This window comes from Pectinophora gossypiella, chromosome 10 (genome assembly GCF_024362695.1).
Source record: "Pectinophora gossypiella chromosome 10, ilPecGoss1.1, whole genome shotgun sequence".
Lineage (NCBI taxonomy): Eukaryota > Metazoa > Arthropoda > Insecta > Lepidoptera > Gelechiidae > Pectinophora > Pectinophora gossypiella.
The window spans coordinates 10,069,280-10,083,471 of NC_065413.1; the positions used below are offsets into that span (position 1 = coordinate 10,069,280).

The window sequence follows — 14,192 nt, forward strand, 5'->3', positions numbered from 1 at the left end:
GAAATTGTTTATAGTGTAAAAAATAAGCGCCGGTGTATAAGGAATTAACTGCGGAAGATATTTATGGTTACTATCTACCCTGCGTCGACGGAGGGAGGAAGGTACGCTGTAAATGTCACACTTACTCTCCCGCACCCAGATTTTCTTTCACCCAAGATGGCTTCTCATGTGTGTAGAAGTCAGTACTTTAATATAAGAAAGTTTTGTGTGTCATCGAAGTATCGAAGAAGAGGGAATAAAAATTGGCCTTAATAAAAGACGTTGACATTTCTGTGTTTATGCGCGTGTTGCATCCGTATCGCAAAAAGCTTTTGTTCAAAATTTCTTATGCACTTTTCATGTAAGCAATGCATTCAAGCTTTTTACTTAAGTATATCTCTTTCCGACTTTTCATGAATTTTATTAAGACAAAAGAGCCTATATTATAGCGAACACACAAAAACTCTCAGAACCAATATTTGCTAACATTTCGCTTAAGGCGAAGCTAAACGGGAATTACGCAACGCCCCATATATTATTAAAGTCGGCCGTAAAATGTTTGAGTTACCGATTCCATCGACATTTAGTGGCGAACAATCGGCCGTGGTCGGTGAGTCGGCGCCCGAGGACGGACGTCGAACTACGCCTACAAATCGGAAAATAACCCTTACCATGTGTGTACTTCAGTGAATAACTTCGATCTCACGCGAAGATACCTAACCACGTGTGGGCGACAGACAAAACGAGTTGGCCGTCCTATCAAGTCACGTACAAATTGCGAACCCGTGGTAACAGCGAATTACGCGGAAGGCGCAATAATAGAATCTTGATTAGAATTTTATTCCATCCGAACTCCGTTCAAGGAAATGCTACATTGTCAAGCTCAACAGATGGGACTCTAAGACCGTTTCGCTCGAACCCTATAATTAAATATTTTAATATATTCCTTCCATCCGCTTCTAATATAATTCACCCATAAGGAACGCTCGCACAGCCTACGAGGAATCTTACAAGACGTTTAATATTCCTATGGCATAAAATCTACGTATATCAAAGTCACAAAATTAAGTGCACCGTAAAATCAACGCTATGAACATAAGGACATTACCTTGTCATTGGTTATAGCGCTAAAGATTTGTTTACACAATAAAATGCCGTTTTGATATTGAACTACCGAAAAAACGTGTGAAGACATTTAAAGCGGTCTAAAACAATTAAATTGTCATAAAAGCGGTGGATTCCCACCATAATCGTCATGTAAGTCTGACTGTTTACTACGGATGATAAACACGCCTCTCGTGCCGAACGTAAAAACAACTTTTGTTACCATTTTATGGCAACAATTACGACCTATAAAACGTGTGGCGATTATTCCTCGTAGCGATTCTTGTGGTCGGGCTGTCATCGGTCCGCGGTGAGGCTACTTACTGTCGCGCCCACCTTGCCGACGCCGCCTTAACTCCGTCTACACATCATTGTAAATTCAACTTTACAACTTCATAGTGAAAGCTGGAACTTTATCGCCTCGCACGTTACTTGTGACGTTCATCGACGACACGCGCAGTATCTACGGGCCTTGACTTTGAGTATTTATAATTCGTCAACGGGTGACGTTTATTTCTGTTAGATATGTTGAGCTTTATTTGGATATAGGTGCGCGTTTACGAGGCGCCAGTCATTTTGTGTACATCCACGCCTCTGATTACATTAGCATAATTCCACGTGAATGGGTTGAGGATTGAAGAGCGCGATGACGAAACAAGACCTTTTTAACTACGCTATATCGCGGATCCCTGACTGTCCCTCTATTTCATGTGTAGAATAGGGTATAATAATGTAAACGGGTGTTTACAAGCCTAGTCGAGTTAAAATTTCGCGTGGAAATGCAACCAATTTGCTGGATGGAACAAGGGTTACAATTTGTGTTGATAGTTGCTATCTCACGACCCATCTCAGGATACGGTACTGGTCACAGAAAAAGGAAAACTGTGTATTTATATTATTATTATGCATGTTATTAATAATAATAACATCATCTAATTTTTGGTGACCGAACTCTGACCAAATCAGGAATAGTCTAACAAAGTTAATTTTATAAGTGGTGTCCGCATCGGGAATCCAACTCAGCACCTCCGTATCGTGACCCCAGCGCTCAACCTAAGGATCACGGAGGCCGTTATTAGGTAAAAATGTATGCATATATGCTTGAATCTTTAGAGTAGATCTCAAAGTAGCCAGACCAGTAATTAATATAGGTATTCGTTGTATTAACTATTAGGCAATTTACCTACCCAGGTATTCTTTAATAGTTATAAGGTTACCTATAAAAATACTATTTGATTTTTGAAGTAAAATGCGCAGCCGATCTTCAGAATTAAATTTGAATAAATAACTAATTACAAAACCTATACTTTATTGGTCATTAGGTTGCATATTCTTTTACAGATTATTCGAAAACAATATTTGTTATATGTAATATTACTACAATATGAACATTTTACTATATAACATGGAAGATAAACATATCATTTGCCCTTTAAAATATCGTTTGTAAGATGGCATTTAATATTCTTTGCATATTTTATTATCTTCGCAAGCGGCGCGCGGTATTTAAAGGGCAGAATGTATGGTTTGATAAAAATATTCGATAAATATGAAAAAGCAATAAAAATATTGACTTTATAAGAGCCTTCAACCGTATATTAGATACGTCAGTGCGATCTTTGTGCACAATTTTAATTAATGTCCGAGCTTTGGCATGTAAATATGGCTTTGGGTTGATTAGTTAAGGTGAGAATTGCAGAACCGGAATCACAGTCAATGTTATTTGAAAATTTTATTAGGTACATTTTCTATTTCTCCTTAGAAAGATACTGCGGCACGCTGAGAGGTGAGGATATGGTATCCCGACGTGCCGGCAGAGTAGGGGAATGATTGGTGATGACGATGATAAAGTAGAAGCAACAGCAAGGGGAATATATGTAGTTTATTAAAAACACTTCACAAACTTAGTAACATAGTCACAAACATAATAGTTCACAATATACACATTTCACAAAAGAACCAAGACTTAGGAATTAGAGGGCACGGCCCTAAACAGTATAATATACTTGTTGTTTTAATGAAGGTCGGGGATGCAGTGAGTCAAAAGTGAGTAAAATGAAAGGAAATGCGAATGGAATGGAATGAGAATTTCGTAATTTAAAATGATGATGGTCCGAACAAAAGGCCAGTATGTGCAGAGCTTGTACTCTGCTACAATACTAATTGAACAGTGCCTTAGGCGGCTTAATTGTACCTAAATCCGTAGGGGCTGCTGAGGGTGGTCATTGAGCTCACAATTCAATCGAAAGAAGAAAAATACATACATATATACATGCATAAGCTCACGCCAATTTCTCCCTGGAGCAAGCAGAGACTATAAGAAGAAAAATAATTTATCTATAAAGTAAATTGGTGCTAATTCCTGCAAACGACGATCTCTTCTCCTTGTTGAAGAACGAAGTCAAGAGCAAACCCATCTTAATTAAAAAAAAACACCACCTAATTTTATTTTAAGTTATATATACCTTTATGATTAGCCCGGGTTATTCATTCATTTACTCATTCTTCCTAAAATTAAGAGCTGTCAATCATCCGTCCCTTTCCTTTTCGATGAATAAGTAAATGTCAGGTATAACTTAAAATAAAATTAGGAGGTGTCTCCAGAAATCTATTTCTTTATTTATATTGAGTTTATCGAGAGATTCTTGTATTTTTTTTGCCAACCCTACGTGGTTTCGTATTCCCGCGGCACACCCTAGCTATATTTTGAATGAGACCGTCTCCAAACCTCCCGTACATAACTTATACTTCTAACATGGCTGTTATAAACACATGATGTACGGAGCAAATCTTGGTACTAAACAATACTGTAACGCCTAATGTAAACGAACGTAATATTCTTTAATTACATTTACTTTTAGTATTTAAATCTATCGAAGATTGATTATTTATTGATTGATTGATTAGTTTTTGTAGTATTTTACTCTATGAGCAATTAATTAATCATATTTTTTAACAAATAAGATCGCAAATTTAAAATATTATTTTAATCTAAGTGCCTCTAACTAATTTGCAAGTGATTTAATAGGAATTTATACATAATAAAATGTAAATATCTATATTTAAATAGCTGAGTAATATTTATAATATTCGTGTCGACATATCATTATAAAATATTAATCATGATTATGCTCCGGGAAGTCATCAACCACGCCGGTGGGGTCAGTATCGGGGTCCTGAAATATTTGTTGTCGCGAGTTGATTGGCCACTTCTATAGCTAGAGTAATCGTATCGCCAGGGCCCCAAAAGACCAAATTGTCACAATCCATCTAAATTAATCAAATATATCAATTTTACATTTGAGCATATAAAAGTAACAAGTACGCTATGTCAACAAATGTCGAATAGCAATATTGTTTGATTCAATGAGCAAATAGGAATATTGATGAGATGTATTGATTCAATAAGACCTTTTTAGCCCCCCAGAACAATAAACCAAAGTGTTTAATTTTGAAGAAACATCCTTCGGGAAAACCCTAAGAAATTGCGAACATAGCATTCAAAAGCAACAAGCTTATTCGCATCAGGTACCCAACAATAAGGTATATTTGCAAACAAATATCCCTTGTGTAAAGAGGGACGAGGAGGGAGAGTGCGCAAAACGTCGCCATAAGTACGGTCCCGACCCTCACAAGTGCGGTGGCATAACTTTATTTCCAGATTAACATAATTAGAGAGCCCATTGCTCCGAGCTTAACAAACAGACCGCCATTTGTATTGTTCAACTGTGGAAAAGTCAACTTAAATGACTTATTAAGTAATGGTAAAGAACAGGTGCAATTAGCAAGAGTTTTGGCGGAATAAAATACCTAAATGTTGTTCACACTTTAACATTTTGCTTAACATTTATTCCGGCACAGTAATTAATTCCATTTGTGGAAAATCTACAATAAGTCACGTCAAAAAAAGGTTGAGCTTTATACGAACTATGTAAGATATTAAGAGATGCAGTAAACTATGTAAATATAAAAACATAACAAATTCCGAATTCACAAAGAGAAAATTAAATCGAAAAATTCTGACTCGGTCGGGACTTGAACCCGCAGCTCTTGTCAAGCCGGGACAAGCGTGTCAACCTATTACACTACCAGGACCTCCTCCTTGCGAAATTCTTCGATCTTCAACAAGTCCCGCCCGACTCACGTCCGAATTTTTCGATTTAATTTTCTCTTTTTTCCCTAAGCAAATGTGAGTGCTATAAAAAAACTTTATATTCCCGATTGGTCTAGTCAGAAGTACTGAATGTATATCCGAGCTGATTATGAATAGACTGAGAAAACAAATGTGGATCTTTCTTCGACATGTCATGACTAAACAGCTATTAACCAAGATATACGTGGCCCTTGCGCAACCTGTTATCACATACTGCATCCAGATATGGGGCGGATTGAATAAAACGAAACTGTTGGACCTAGAAAGGGCACAGAGGTCTCTTATAAAAGTAATGTTCTTTAAACCTTACAGGTTTCCAACAGTTGATCTTTATCAATTAAGTAATCTTTTGTCAGTCCGCAAACTATACATACTTTACCTCACTCTAAACTGTCACAAGTTACTTCCATATGACCATACATTGCTTAGCAAAAGAAGGAACGACAAAGTGGCTCCTATGAGGACAGTCCGCACTGCTTTTGCTCAACGTCAATACGCTTGCCAGTCTCCCTTTGTATATAATAAAATAAATAGAATAATACAAATATATCCGCTACAATTTCATACTTGTAAAAAACTTGTTTCGGACTGGCTTCACACGTTAACCTACGATGAAGTAGAAAATCTCCTACTTAGGACTACATAATAGATCATTTATTTATTTATTTATTTATTAATCATTTTGTTGGGAAACACACACACACTCTCTCACACACACACACACATATACACACGCACTCACACACGCACACTCACCCACGCAGATCATTTGCTCTCACACACTTTTTCTTTTAATTCAATCTTTTTTCTTTTTTAATGTGTTTATATACCTATATATTTGCCATGTTTTAAAATCTTATGTATACCAAAGGGGAGTTGCGAGTCATTCCCAACACAAGTACTCTAGTTACTTACTGGGAAGTCTCGACAACAAACTTCGTTACAATTATGTGAAATAAAACTATTTTTTTTTTTTTTATATACATCGCAAGATGAACTGAGTATCCTCGCTTCACCGAGCTTTCTGTTATACCTACGTGATGGGTGGACCGCTGTCCCCGTCTATGTTTATGACTAACCTCGTATAGATGAAGATTTGCGTGACATGTTGGTTTGATATTAAACCGCAAAATAAAAAATATAGAATTATGGCATTATGACTCTTTCAACAAACTATAATAAACACAATATACAACACTATACTTATTAAACTAATGACTATTTGCAATTTATATGACACTGACAACGATAATAAATTCTATATCCAACAAGCTAAGCTTATGTTTATTGACTAGGTATATTAGATAATCCTAATGTCGATTTCTTTAATCCTCTTAATATAAGCTGAATGCTTAAGTGTAATTCCTAAATCCTTAAGGCCATATCTCACCGAGACGCCAAGGTGTCGCCAGATTTAACTTACTTGGCGACTCTTCATTACTTTATAAATTGTTTGGTCGCCGGCGACGTAGCCGTGGTATTTCGGTAAGTCATGGCCCTTGCTGAAGTGTACCTAGAATTAGCTATTAGGTTGGATTTTACGTCTCCTTCAAGAGAAGTTGTTCGCATTTTCAGCAAGTTTCAGCAAATTATCCTGTTGCGTCTGACTTTCTAAGGTCAAGGGCAAAAGAGCATTAGATACGTTCAGATCTGCTGGCAATCGAGAGAAAAATATATTAAAAGTTCTCGTTTGAGACAAACAGTTTTATTATTCAATTCTGTGAAGATTTTCCAGCGATAATCTAAATAGAATGCTTATTTCTTCGATATTTTTCATTCCAGAAATTTATAGTTATCATTGTTTTTAAATCATTTTACTAGCTTTTACAAGCACGATGGCTTAGTAGAGATACTGTAGCAATAGAGAATGCTACACCGACAAAAGTTAGGCTCTAAAATTAATGATGATGTAGTTAATTACTAGCACCATATTTATTATGGACACACATCAAAGACCCTCAACAACAGACGCTAGTATGAATGCGGCTTTATGACATTACAAACTGTCTTATGACCACTTGTGAGTGACTCAATAACTATAATTCACTGCTTTTCTTAATAAAACATGGCTGCAGAAACCCGTGTTCTTGCCACATCATAATTTGCTCACTTTCTGATCAGTATTTTTTCTGAAAGAAGTAATTAAATTTGCATGTAAATTATCTTCATCGAAATAATTACATATTAGACTTCTTCACAAAAATGTATACCCAAAGAATCGTTTAGTCATTTTATCATCAAAAACGTGTTAGTGAAGTCTTTTGGCAAATTAACTGTCCCTGTCTAACTCATAAAGAAATAATAGCTTGATGAATTTGCCTTTTTTCGGTAGGTTAACATAAAAGGTTAATAAATTACTGTAGGTACTCAAATTAATCAATAACAAATTCATTAAACGATTAGTATATTCCGATACAAAACTAACATACCATTTAACCTATAAGGTTAATGAATCATAAATATTTAATGTTTTAAATTACTTCTTGAATTAATTTTACAACACTACGCAACGATTACAGGGCCGATTCAATGTGTGTTTTTATAATAATTATTCTATAAAAAATGTTAAGACTCTTCATTTAAAATATACATCTAAATCAAGGCACAAAAGAACTGACGAATCGGAGAGAGATTTGAACAAACTATAGGTACCTAACTACTTATAAATACTGGGTTAGTAAACTCGATGGAGAATTTTAAAAACAAGTTATTGATAGACAGGTGGACAGACAAAACGGAAAACAAAGTGATCCTATAGGGTTACGTTTTTCCTTTTGAGGTTTGGTATCCAAAAAAACAATAAAGTTGAATTTCCCTTAAGTTAGAAATTATAAATCTAAGAGCTGTATTTCTGCAAACAAGTTACAGCCACGTCGGAAAGACCGTCAAATTAAATCAGTAACCACATACAAATCAAGACGATAAATTTTCCATAATCCCCCGGCAACAAATAGGAGGAGAATTGGCACAAAAAAGAATTGGAGGAGGTATCAGGTGTCCCAAACTGATCCGTACCAGAGTTCCCTATTATCCTGAACATATTCCCCCCAATGAGATGGCGGGAATGCAGGACCCACTTGGAATAAATTTGCTTACATTGTACCTTTTTTTTTCACAAACCAAACACGGTGCGGTTTTTAAACAAGGGGAGGGTAGCACAGATGCTTGATTAAAAATATATAGGTACCTAACTTCGGAAGTAAAGTATCAGGCAGACCATTGGACTAATGGTCAAAAATCAAGGAATTCGAAGCCCTTTTGTGTCGTAGAACAATAAAAAATATAATTTGTAAAAGTGGTGTCACTACTCATAACTTTTTACAGTATAATACAACTTAGCACACCATTAGAAACATATCAAACATAAAATCTTTTTCAGCCCATACACACGCAACTCGACATTTAATGTTGGCCTTTAAAAGTCAATGCTATGGCTCTGCAGAGCTTTAGGTTTAACACGGGAAAAAGTAAATGATTATAATATTTCTAGGGTAGTCAGAAAACAATAACTTTTCCAAAGAACATTTTATTATTTTTAATGTCACGGAAGACAATTTTTAAGTAAAAAAAGTTACAATAGGTAAGTATCTAATGAAAGTAGAAAAAGAGAATCACTTAACATTATAGTTAGATATTTGATTAATCTTTTTCTATAAAAAACCTACAAAAACTCAAATTATTTACGTGATACGTGACCTATCCCACGACCTTAGCAAGAAGTCGAAGTTGCTCAACAATTTATTCAAACATTCATTCATTCTTATAAAAAAAAAACTCTAAAAAAGGGGTTCGTATGCCAATTCAATTTTCTTTTACTCACATAAATTTTGCCTAGTCCTATCAAAACTGATTGTGATTTCTCAAGAAAACTGCCTCTACTATTCTGTAGCGTTTTCGTTTGTCTTCGATTTGGACGACCTTTCGCCCGGGGCTTTGACCGAGCACCGAACGTAGGACCGTCTAGACACGATGCACTCTCTTCACATGGCTTATATCGGGTTTGGTAAAAATTTGTAACACACACGCGATGTGCTTTTAGTTAAAAAGCCTTATCTTTAAGTTATGTTCTCAACATGTGATATGATTATGAGTAACCTAGTTAAAATGCTGAAAGGAAAATATTATTATTCTAAATACTTAATATTGTTCTTTGTCGACACTCATTTCTTACAAAATATTTTTTTCTAGTATTTTATTTTTCTAAAATAGTATGTAAATAACATCATCATCATCATCAAATTAAGAGCCACGCTCTTGTCGGTGTAGCATGTAAATAACAACGATATAGATTTCTTAAATATGCAAAAAATATTTAGTTTGTAGGTAAGGTACTGGAATTTTGTAAAAAGAAAACTTCAAATGATAAAACGAAATTCTACCAAACACGTCAGTGGAAGTCTCCACCAGTAAACTAAACTATGCTAAGCACATTTGTTCTGTATCAACTCTACCCTTGCATAGTGCACATTCACCCACTCGAGTACTTTATTTTACGACCTGCTATCTCTCAAGATATGTCCAAATGTGTCATCTAATACGTTTAAATTGGACGGAACAATATTACTGGGCTTTGAAGGGTTAAAAGATTGTTATGACATCGAGACTATGGCTCAAAATGTCTTCAGTTGTTGTGTCATGTCCATGTTTTTTTTATATTGAGTCATTACATGGCTCATCGTAATTTAAGATGAACTGAGATGTTTAACTAATTTTATGATGATTAAACTGTTAGAATTGTGTTAATAAATTTATTTTTATGTATTTTCATTGTCATGTTGTACAGACTTCATTCACAAAAGCAATATTTTCTTTATAAATGGGTTTAACACCAATGAGTCACAGACAGATACCTATTGTCTGTCTTGTCCTTTTATTTATAATATAATTTATTGCCTTTAAATCTTCTCTATCTATTTCAAAATGAATATAGGTAATACGTCATCGTATGATGCTTATAGTACAGGCATTAATTTTCCTATTTTAAGCATCAGTACCATGTTAATTTCCCTGTAATCTAGCTGTACAACATAGTGTTAAGATTATTATACAACTTTTGTATGTACAATAAATAAATAAAAATATGTAAACCTTAACGATAAAGTAAATAATAAACTTTACTCATTTTTGTTACAGATACATTGGACTGTATTAAGAGGTGAGTTCCCTCAAACACTCTCAAAGGGCGCTCGCTCCAAAGAGCATTAACCCGTAACTTGAAGCGCCAAAAACACGGCCTCTTTTCAAACAAAAATTCTTAGCAAATATTTTTCTGCTGAAATATCTGAAGGGCAGGTAGTAGTATATCGCTTAATCGAGGCGGGAGGCTGTCGAGGATCGCTATTAATCGGAGGCTTTACGACGGGAATGTAAGCCGCAGACAAACCAGCCTCCGTGCGACAGTACACCGATATAATGCAGATAAATCCCCGCTTAGAAACCTCTTGAGAAATCCTAGATTAGCTGTAGCCATAAAACTACTTACTTTATTCTAATTACTTTGTAGTCTTAGCTTTGGATCTAGCTTAGTAGGTATCACTGTTAATTAATAGTGGATTAATTATCATATCTAGTTATTAAGAATCAGTATCGGTTGAGGTGATAGCTAATAGCTCATTAAACACACGTATTAAATAAAAATGTTACTTGTTTATCACTAATTTGGTAGGTTTATGGACATTTATGAGTATAGTGTTATTCAACCGGCTTTAAAAACATTTTAAATTATCTATGTAGAGATTGAGAAAAGGTAGCATAACCCATTTTCGCATATTCTACACACCCCAGTATCGAAGGAAAAAGCAGCGTTGGAATCGAAGGAGTTCGTCCAAACTGGAAATATAATTTTAAAGATGGCTGCCCTCCTACCCCGACCCCGCTACACCCCGCACCCCGACGCAGCCTAAAATATTATGCACCCAAAAACCATTGTCTGTTGCCATGACAACGGCCCGCTCGATACGACGGTTTCGCAGCCGCACAATCAAAGTTACATTTATCTCGCTTACTCTTAACTAGTGAGATGCTGGAACTGGATTTCGGTGATGGGTCGCTGTATTCGCACCGCGATGGCTGAGTGCCAGAGAGTAGGGTTAGCAGAAATATTCTACAGTGTGATACGTTACTGACTGAAGTCTTGTTGGAAATCTTTTGTCAAACTAGACTCGATGGTCATAGAAATATTATTACATGTTTATAGCTTTTCTGCTTTACCTTATTAAAAGGATAATTTTCACTTAAAATTTAAAAAATCGACGCAAGCAAAGAATTTAAAGTGAACAACAAAACTTAAAATTTAAGATTTACAAATACATATTTCTGTAACAATGAAAAAAAAGTTTAATAAAATATTTTTACTTACATAACTAAGTACCATGACCTTTTCCCATGGTCGAGTTTTATTGCTGAGTCAGTTTCATTTCAAAACCAATCTTGGAAAATTTGCCAACACTTCTAAAGCCTGAAATCTAGGCTTTTAAATGTATTCATTTCTCAAATGAGCACTTTTTTCAAGATTTGTAATTGGCACTTTAATTAATACGTATTGGAAACTATTTTATAAAATAAACTTATAACCACATTTCTATTCCAAAAGCTACTGCACAAATGGCGAAAAGGCAAATGAGACAATTTCAAAACCAAATTAGAAAGTTGCGTTCGAGCCCTGTCATTGGTCCTTGCACAAATAGTTTTTTTTATCTACCTTTGCCCGAACTTTCTCTTTTTTGTTACAATTTTATTCTTCCTGGTTACCTCAACGCGGAAGGGTTGAAACTTTCACCCCTGAAACAATGGGGTCCGCAATAAAAAGAACATTTTTGGACCTTACGTTGGTTGGACAGATGGTATTGGGAGCTTTTTTAAATTTGGGTATACAGATAAAACAAATATTTAATAGGATTTTGACAAAAACGGTTTTATGCAAGTCGATAAATATTTCATAATACTTACGTGTCAACGCTTTTTAGTCATCTTTCGGCTTGACAGAGCAGCATTATTAATAGAAAAAAAAGTAGTTAATTTTTTATGAACTTTTTCCATCAATAATTGGGTACCTCCGTAAAGGATCCAAAAGCAAATTTTTATTAAAACTGCAAAAAACTACGTGAATTCCAGTAATTTACTTATACGAAATCTTGACATATGAAAGTCTAGTTTCAGCATTTTCTGTGTATTTATGCCTATTAAATATTAATAATAATTATTTTTATTATAAAAATATTGATTTTGCCTACTATACTAAAAATCAGTCTTGGTACAAGAGCAGTTTCATGTCGGCTCTACATTCTCTACAACCTCTTAAAAGTTCGACCGCATTGACAGAGATGGCGCCACTATCAATTGACACTAAAATATGAATATTTACCTAATTAAACATGATTTTAATGCTCATACTCTTCAAGGGGTTAACTATTATTTTCATAAACATTACATTTTGAGGTTTAGGTATTACTCTTTTGTATTTCTATATTAGGTAGAGTAGGTACTGCAATTATTATATATAAAATTAAAAATTCTAAATTATTTTAGGTCTTCTAAAGAAAATTATATTTAATTTTGAGGTTTGTAAGTTTGTACAAACAATCTATAAGTTTTATATTTTTCTTTTGAGATGAAAAATTAGCCAAGATCTAGGAATCGAACCCAATGCAGACAAAACAAGTGCAGTGAAGTACACGCATCAGCTCTGAGCTGCTAGTGTACATAAACAAATATAATATAATATAATGACTACAAAGGTAGCTTCTCATAAAAATACTTACTCATGTTAAAGATCTAACTTTAATGTTATAAATTCTTACCATTACTTACTGTTGTTTAACGCCACTGGACTTGCTTGACACGGCTCATTATTAAATAATTATTACCAACAATCTCATTTTTCTATAGGTAAGTGTACCTATAAATTAACTAAGCATTTCCTAACATGATTAGCGTATTATAACCGAAAATCTTCCTGAAAACCTTTTACTTCGAATGTGCGTGTACTATATTATTTTTAGTAAAACTTTTACTTGTAGGTACGAGTGAATTAAAAATGATATTTCATAAAACTGAAATAAAAAATTGTAAAAATTAATTTAAAAAAGAAAACTAATATTTTATTTCAGAATAAATGGCTTTTCAAATTCATTATTATCTATCTTAGAAGGCGTATCAAAAGTTACTGTAAGTTGTTTTATTGATAACTTTAGGCTCTACCCAGTCTGCAAGGAATGCGAGCGTGACTATTATATTTATGTATATATGTTCTAATGTTTCCAAGTGGAACAACCTATTATATTTGCTTCTCTTCTCGTGTGGGTTGTGAGGTGGACGACCAACCCTAGCAACCTTGGTTGACACCAGGGATATTATTGAGCCGCCAGAGGCCCCTGAGATGGCTCATGTAAAGACTACTTAGATACTTACGAGTACTTACATTAGTTAGTAGCGACTGGGACTAACGCTTTAAGGTCGTAAGGCCCAGATGCCTTTTAAAATCCAAATCCCATTGTTTAACTATTGTGTCTGGAAATCCGGGCGTTACGAGGTTAACGTGCATTCCGAAACACAGAATCATCTTATTTTTCAGACAATCAGGTGATTTCACCCTGCAATATCCTGGCGAAACTGAGGATAGTCTCATAAAGTTTTTTTTCTTATACGTCCCCCACGGGGAATCGAACCCATGACTTCTAGATTGTGAACCTAGCGCTCAACCATTGGACCACTAAAAGGATTACTAAAAAAGTATGTGCAGGTCTTCAGATTTAGGTTCTGTGTATTTTTAAACAGTCTGTAGGTACAATCCCAAACTGTGCAGACAATCTACTTTAAATAGGTACCTACATTCTGAAAAAGAAATTTTACAAAATATAAAGAGCTTATAAACTTCTCACTGCATTTATATTATATAAAGCTAGGTAAATAATGGATTATTTAAAATGTAATATTTTGAAATTTTATGAGTATGAGT

The 14,192-nt window shown here is 34.7% G+C and overlaps 1 protein-coding gene across 15 annotated transcripts in view; it reads left to right on the forward strand.

Annotated features, from left to right (window-relative positions):
• The window catches only part of LOC126370097 (homeobox protein abdominal-A homolog), a 255,549-nt gene that overhangs the window by 136,992 nt on the left and 104,365 nt on the right, over positions 1–14,192 (forward strand). For all 15 annotated transcript variants that reach the window (XR_007566811.1, XR_007566802.1, XR_007566798.1 and 12 more), the window contains one exon: positions 10,370–10,391. The gene's annotated coding sequence lies outside the window, so the exon portion shown is untranslated. The remainder of the gene's footprint in view (positions 1–10,369; positions 10,392–14,192) is intronic.